The 7,439-nt window shown below is 24.3% G+C and overlaps 1 protein-coding gene across 2 annotated transcripts in view; it reads right to left on the reverse strand.

Moving 5' to 3' along the window:
* Positions 1 to 246: 246 nt before the first annotated feature.
* LOC117169335 (ATP-binding cassette sub-family G member 1) overlaps positions 247 to 7,439 on the reverse strand; it is an 80,194-nt gene continuing 73,001 nt past the window's right edge. For both annotated transcript variants that reach the window (XM_033355674.1, XM_033355681.1), the window contains exon 3: positions 247 to 956. The gene's annotated coding sequence lies outside the window, so the exon portion shown is untranslated. The remainder of the gene's footprint in view (positions 957 to 7,439) is intronic.

Here is a 7,439-nt window from a genome sequence, read left to right on the forward strand (position 1 = left end):
GTTAAAAATTTAACCATTCGGTTGAAAATTCATATATTCTGTTGTAAATTCATACATTTGGATAGAAAATTGATCTTTTTGACTGAAAATATATCTCTTTGGTTGGAAATTCAACCTGAAAGGAATATTTTAACGGACAGGGAAAATGAAAAATTGGTGCGGGAAAGTTAAGGAATTTCAAAATTGATATTTTGTAGAAGGTTTCTAAAATATAGGTATGTTAAAATAAATAATAATATCCTCAAGTTTTAGTAAAACTAATTTCTTCTTTATCTCTTATTCGTTAATTCACTATACTCGTGAATTAATAGGTAATATAAAAAAGATTGTTGAAAACTCGTTCAGGTTTTTTTTACAACTTTTGATACTGTCCTGGCAGAGTTATTTTTATCTCTAATGCTATTTTGGTAATTATAAATTACTAATTAAACTACTTATATTATTGTACAAATATTTGATTTAATTCTGATAAATTAAGAATCCAGTGATAGAAAATCAGTCAAAAGTGGACGAAAGTTATTAATTGCGTGATTAGAAAAAAGTATAGTTAATAGAAATAAAATTGAAAATCTTTTTACGTTTAAATGTATCACTGCTTTTCAATTTAGTTTTTACTACTCTACTATTTTTAAGACTGAACTAGTTAAAAATGCAAATTTTTTAAGATGTGTGCCGATTCTCGATGTAAATCGTCAATTCAGTCTTTAGGTGTCCTTGAGCCTTGACACCGCTTACAATAATTTTTAAATAAAAATTATAATATTATTGTAATTCCCGAATGCCTTCTTTTTGTTTGAATCTAAAAGTACTTCTTCGGAATCCTCAAAGAGCAAGAGAATCGTCAGGTTCTTGCAGTATTTTCCAGTAAGTTGGTTTTAATGTTTTAATTCCTTCTTTGGAGAATTCAGCTTAACCGACTGACCCTGAACCACTTCCTTCGCATAATTCAGAAAAACCTGCAACATCAAGAAAAAGGAATAGTAAAGAAGAAGTGAGCCACTAAATAAGCAAAATATAGTATGTTGTCAAAATAGTTTTTACGTGTGTAAAAATTAAACTGACTGAATAAATTAAATGCAAAATTAAAAAAGAAAGAAAGATGTGAATGAAATAAATTTGAAGAGGATAACAAATTGCGTAATCGATTGAACAAATAAGGAAACGCAGATGCTAAAAATATATGAAAAATAAAAGCATAAAACAACCAGAATAATAAAACTAGTACAATAAAAAATCCAAGGACATCAAAGAGTGAGTAATACAAAGTTAAAACACTTCTTTTCAAGAAACAATTAACAATACAATTTTTTAGTAGATCCTCTCATTTTCAGAATAAATCAATATAAATATTATAAATGAATTAAATAACATGTAACAATAAATAATATGTGTAAGTGAAGCAAAGTAGAATAATAATAATAACAAGATTATTAAATGTCTATCAAAAAAGATCAATTTCCAACAAAAATGGAATAGTTAAATTTTCAGTTAAAAAAATTAATTTCCAATAAAAGAACAAACTAATTTTCAACCAAACAGATTAATTTCCAACCAAAAAATTAGATTTTAACAAAACACATTAATTTTAAACTAATTTTTTAATTGTTAAAGGTATTTTCATACCTAAAGTTAAGTTTTCCACTAAATAAATTAGATATATAATAAAATAAAATATAAATTTTGAAGAAAAATGGATTAGTTAAATTTTCAATAAAAAAAACTAATTTTTAAGCTAAAAATTAAATTTTTAACCGAACAGATTAATTTCCAACCCAAAAGTTATATTTTAACAAAACACATATGAAATTTCAACCAAATAAAATTTTTTTAAAGGAATTTTTAATCCTAAAGTTAAATTTTTCACCAAAGAAATGAATTTTCAAACAAAAAGGTGAATTTTCAGTTGAAGTAATTTTTAAATATTTTTTGTATATTTAATATTCTTATAGAAACTCTTATATTATTTGAAAACACTATATATTTACAGAGGTTTCTTTATTGTAGCGAGAAAATTTCAGTACATTCAATCCGACACCTTACCTTTAATAGTTTTTAACATTTAAAAAACATGAAATATACATTTTCAAAATATTTTCAGATGAACTATTCTTAAAAGTAGAATTCAATTTGAATATCTGAATTTGATTAGAATTTTCTATAAGAACCCATCTACCACGTTTCCTGGACACATTTTTTACGTGTATTTAATCTTTTTATTTTTATATTATAATTTTATTTTTGAAGTTCAACTGGAAAATGTAAAATTTATGCGCATGCGATGAAACTGAGGAAAATGTGAGATCTATAAAGAAACATTTTATTAAATCAAGACAGACGCATACAACAGTATTCCAATTTATATTTGACAAAAGCTGATACTTTAGAGGAAAAACCATTCTTGGTTCAAAGTTCAATAACTAATCTTCAACCAAGAAAAGGAATTTTTAACCCAATAATTAAAATTTCAACAAAATAGTTAAATTTTCTACTAAACAGATGAATTTTCAACCAAAAAGATTAAATGTATATCAAAAAAGATAAATTTTCGAGAAAAGATGGAATAGTTCAATTTTCAGTTAAAAATTAGATTTTCAACACACAAAGGAAAGTTTTAAAAAATAGGTTAATTCTTAGGCACAGAAATTAAATTTTGAAATAAGTTTCAGTCCAATAGTTAAATTTGTAACCCAAACGATTTGTTTTCTATTAAAAATTTACGAATTTTTAACAAAACAGTTACATTTTTAACCGAGAAGATTAAATGTCTGTGAAAAAGGATAAGTCTTCGGTAAAAAGGGAATAATTAAATTTTCAGTTAAAAAATTAAAAAAAATAAAATTTTAAACTAAAAAGATGAAGTTTCAACTAAAAAAGCTATATTTTGTACAAAAAACATATGCGCGGGTACGCTCACGCGCTTCGCGCTCGTTTTCGTACCTTGCATGCGTATACTTAAACTACATTTTTTCAAATATCATAAATATTATAACTTAAAATGAAAACTGTGATTTTAACTTATAAGGAATTACAGCCATAAATTTCAACTACAATTTTTTTCGATTTGTTTTTAAAGAAGGTTCTCAAAGCACCTACGACTTTGACGATTACATATTTTAAAATTTATTTTCAAAATTATATAACTTTTCTAATTTTCATCGAGATTGAAAACTTTAATTGGATAATTTGTAAGTCTTCTACCCATCCATAAGAAACTTTGAAAAACATTTCTAAAATTTGAAAAAAAATTTCAAACTTTGAAAATGCCCTAAATTTTTTAATTTTGGTTGGAAATATCTGCTTAACGAACTTAACCTTTATTTTGGGAACCTTGAGAAGTGTATTAATTAAAGGCTGACTCAAATGGGTAACCATGCATACAGACATGCAGACCAGAGATCGAAAATTTGGACGATTACATTACACTCTCATGAATGAGAATGTAAAAAATAGTTAAATTCTTAAGCAAAGAAATTCAATGTTGCAATTTTTAAATAAATTTTTACCCAATAGTTGAATTTTCAACCCAAAAAGATGAATTTTCAACTAAAAGAGAATCATTTTCAACAAATAATAAGAATTTTCAATCAAAATAAAAAATTCTAAAGGAATTTTCATTCTAATAATTAAGTTTTCCACCAAAGAAATGAATTTTCCACCAAAAAGGGGATTTTTCCACTGAAAAAGATAAATGTTAAATCAAACCTAAAATAGTTAAACTTTCACTTAAAGAAATTAACTTTAAACAACAGAAAGTTGTCAATAAAATAGTTAAATTTTGAACAAAAACAAAGTGTTTTCAACTAAAATGAGATATCATAAAAAATAATTTCTAACAACATTTTTTTAGAAATTCATTTTTAAATTAAATGCTGAGCAAAAGCAAAATGTTTTCAACTAAAATAAGGTATGATAAAAAAGAATTTCTATTTAAATGTTAGAATGAAAAATCCTTTAAAAATTTAAATTTTGGTTGGAAATTAATGTATTTAGTTAAAAATTACCCAGTGGGCACAAAGTTTGGTGACGTCTTTACGTCATCTTTACGACATATTTACGACAACTTTACGACAGCCTATGTCCATGTCGTTAAGGTGTGTTTACGATATCGTAAATAAGTCGTATAATCTGACGATGTCTTTACGCTATCGTAAAGACACCGAAACGACATGGACATATGATGTCGTAAAGTTGTCGTAAATATGTCGTAACAATGTCGTAAAGACGTCGCCAAATTTTGTGCCCACTGGGTAATCTGTTTTAGTTGAAAATGCATCTTGTTGGTTTAAAATATAATTTTTTGATTGAAAATTATTTTTGTCATTAAAAATTAATTTTCTTAACTGAAAATTTAACTATTCCATTTTTGTCGATAACTTATATTTTTTCATAGACATTTAATTTTCTCGGTTAAAAATTCAACTGTTTTGTGAGAAATTCGTATTTGTTTGGTAGAAAATAAATTTTTTGGGTTAAAAATTCATTTAAAAATTTCAAAATTTAATTTCTTTGCTCAAGAATTAACCCTTTTTTTAAAAACTTGTTTTTTTGTGTGTGTTGAAATTGAATTTTTTCACTGAAAATTTAACTATTCCATTTTTTGTCGAAAATTTATCTTTTTTGGTAGACATAATCTTCTTGGATGAAAATTCATGTGTTTAATAGAAAAATTAACTATTTTGTTGAAAGTTCAACTTTTGGTTTAAAAATTAATTTTTTTGTTTGAAGATTAATTATTTTAGTTAAAACATAATATTTATCCTCTTCAGTTTAAAATTCATCTTTTTGATTGAAAATTCCTTTAAAATTGTAAATTTGGTTGAAAATTCCTTTGTTTTTTTTCAAAATAATCTTTTCTGGTTAAAAATTTCAATCCTGAATTGAAAATTTGTCTTTTTTTAGTGTAGAAAATATATTTTTTGGGTTAAAAATTGTTTTTCTTCGTAAAAGATTCATTACTTTAGTTGAAACTTTACTTCTCTGATTAAAAATTAAATTTTTTGTTAAATTCTTTTCTTTTTATGTAGAAAATAAATTTATTTAACTGATAATTGAACTATTTCACATTTGGTTTTAGAAATTTTTGGTTGAAAATTCGTTTCTTTCGTGGAAAATTTAACTTTAGGAGTGAAAATTCCTTTAAAAATTAAAAATTTGGTTGAAAATTCACGTGTTTTGTTAAAATCTAATTTTTTGTTGGAAACTAATCTGTTTGGTTAAAAATTTAATTTTTAGCTTGAAAATGAGTTTTTTTAAATTGAAAATTAATTTTTTCAACTGAAAATTTAACTATTCCATTTTTGCTGAAAATTTATCTTTTTTGGTAGACCTTTAATATTCTTATATAAAATTTGAACTGTTAGGTTGAAAATTTAACTATTGTGTCAGATTTTTTGTTTTGATAATGAATTTCTTCAACTGAAAATTTAACTAAATTATGTTGTGTTTAAAATTTATCTTCTTCAATTGAAAATTCTTTTTTTTAATTAAAAATTTTTTTATAATGGTTCAAGGAATTTTTATAGGACTTTTTAAAAGCTGCAATTGCTCTTTACTTTCCTTAAACTTTTTTTTAATCGAAAAATTAATTTAAAACTACATATATTTTGTCGTCAAGATCTAGCAATTCTTCGAAACAAAATCAAGGTCTTTTCCCGGTTTTCCAGGCAAGAAATAAAATTTTTTCAGGCTTTTTATACATCAAATAATGAAATAAACGTTTGTTAGACATGTAAAAAATTAGCTATTACATTTTCTATTGTCCAAAAATAACGAAAGAAAGTCGAATAATAAATAGAAAAATTCTTAATTTTTTGCGAACATGAAATCTTTTGAAATCTTTCTGAATTCGTTGGAATTTTTTAAAGTATGCCAAACCTAAGCGAAAGCTTAAAATTAATGTGAAACCTTTGAAAAATTTTTTGGAATTATTTAAAGCTTTTGTAAAACTTTTGAAATTTTGATATACTTTAAATCTTTATGAACATTTTTGAAAGCTTAATGAAATATTTGAGAAATATTTCTTTAATCTTTGTTGAAATCTTTAAAATTCTTGAAATCTTATGAAATCCTTTTGAATTCTTTGAGTTCTAGCCATTAAAAATCACTGAAATATTTGAAATCTTTATGAAACCTTTTGAAATCATCCAAAAAATTTTGAAATCGTTTACAATCTTTGAAAAGTTGTGAAATCTTTGCAATCTGGTATACGTATTTGTTTATATGTCTCTTGTTGAAATCTTCCATATTCTTGAAATTTTCTGAAATCCTAAACAATTCTTTGGAATATTTGTGAAATCTTTTCAAATCTTTTGTATCGGTTTAAATTATTAAAATATTAAAAATATTTGTAAAATCTTATGAAATCTTCCAAGAAGTTTTGAAATCATTTCAAATCCTCAAAATGTTTTGAAATCTTTGAAACTTTTATGAAATATTCTGTCATTTCCTAAAAAAAATAAAATTGTTTATAGTCTATAAAGTTGTTTAAAATCTTAGAAATAGAGTTCACTATACCCTTTAAAATTTGTTTAAAATCCTTGAAATCTTTCGAGTTTTAAAATCTTTGTGAAGTGTGCGAAAGGTGGACATTTTAGTAAAAACGTTTAAATCTAGCGTACACGCCTTTTTTTAATCTTTGAAGTCCTTGAGAAATCTTTTGAAATATTTGTGAAATCTTTTTAAAATGTTTGTTTGTAAAATCTTGTTCATTTGTTGAAATGATTGCATTTGAAATCAGTTTGAAATCTTTTGAAATCTTCTAAAATGTTTGGAAACCTTTTGAAATTGTTTAAAATCCTTGAAGTATTTTGGAAATCTTTGAAATCTGGTATACTGTACCCTTTTTCAATCTTTAAAATCCCTTAAATCTTTAAATTTTTTAAATGTTTGTGAAATTGTTTCTGAAATCTTTATTGAAATCCAGTGTGAACGCCTTTTTTAAAGTCGCTGACATCCGTGAAATCTTTATGAAGTGTTAAAAATATTAAAAATATTTTTAAATGTTTGAAATATTTCAAAATCTTTAGAAATATTTCGTAACCTTTTAAAATCTGGTGTGCACTCGAAAATCGAGTGGTCAACCCCGTGAAAAAAATTCATTGTATGGCTCTAACTAATTCTAATTTAAAAAAATTTAATTAACATCGAAATTTTCAATTAATAATTTTTATCATTTGTAAATTGCATACAGCAAATCTCTTTATTGATTCTGTAATAAACAAAAAATAATTTATATCTTGATAAAGAAAAAACTTTTTAGGAGCAAGATTTTTTCTAGACGAGATGTTTCTTTTATAATAGACTAAAAGATTGAAATTACCATTCGCATTTCAATAAAATTACTTTTTTAAGAGCAAATACAATAATTCAAATTCAACGTTCTCGTAAAAAATTCAATTTTTTGGGGCAATTTTGGACACTTCCCGCCCCTTTGGGGGGGG

The sequence above is a fragment of the Belonocnema kinseyi genome, chromosome 1, assembly GCF_010883055.1.
Source record: "Belonocnema kinseyi isolate 2016_QV_RU_SX_M_011 chromosome 1, B_treatae_v1, whole genome shotgun sequence".
In the NCBI taxonomy this organism is placed as follows: Eukaryota; Metazoa; Arthropoda; class Insecta; order Hymenoptera; family Cynipidae; genus Belonocnema; species Belonocnema kinseyi.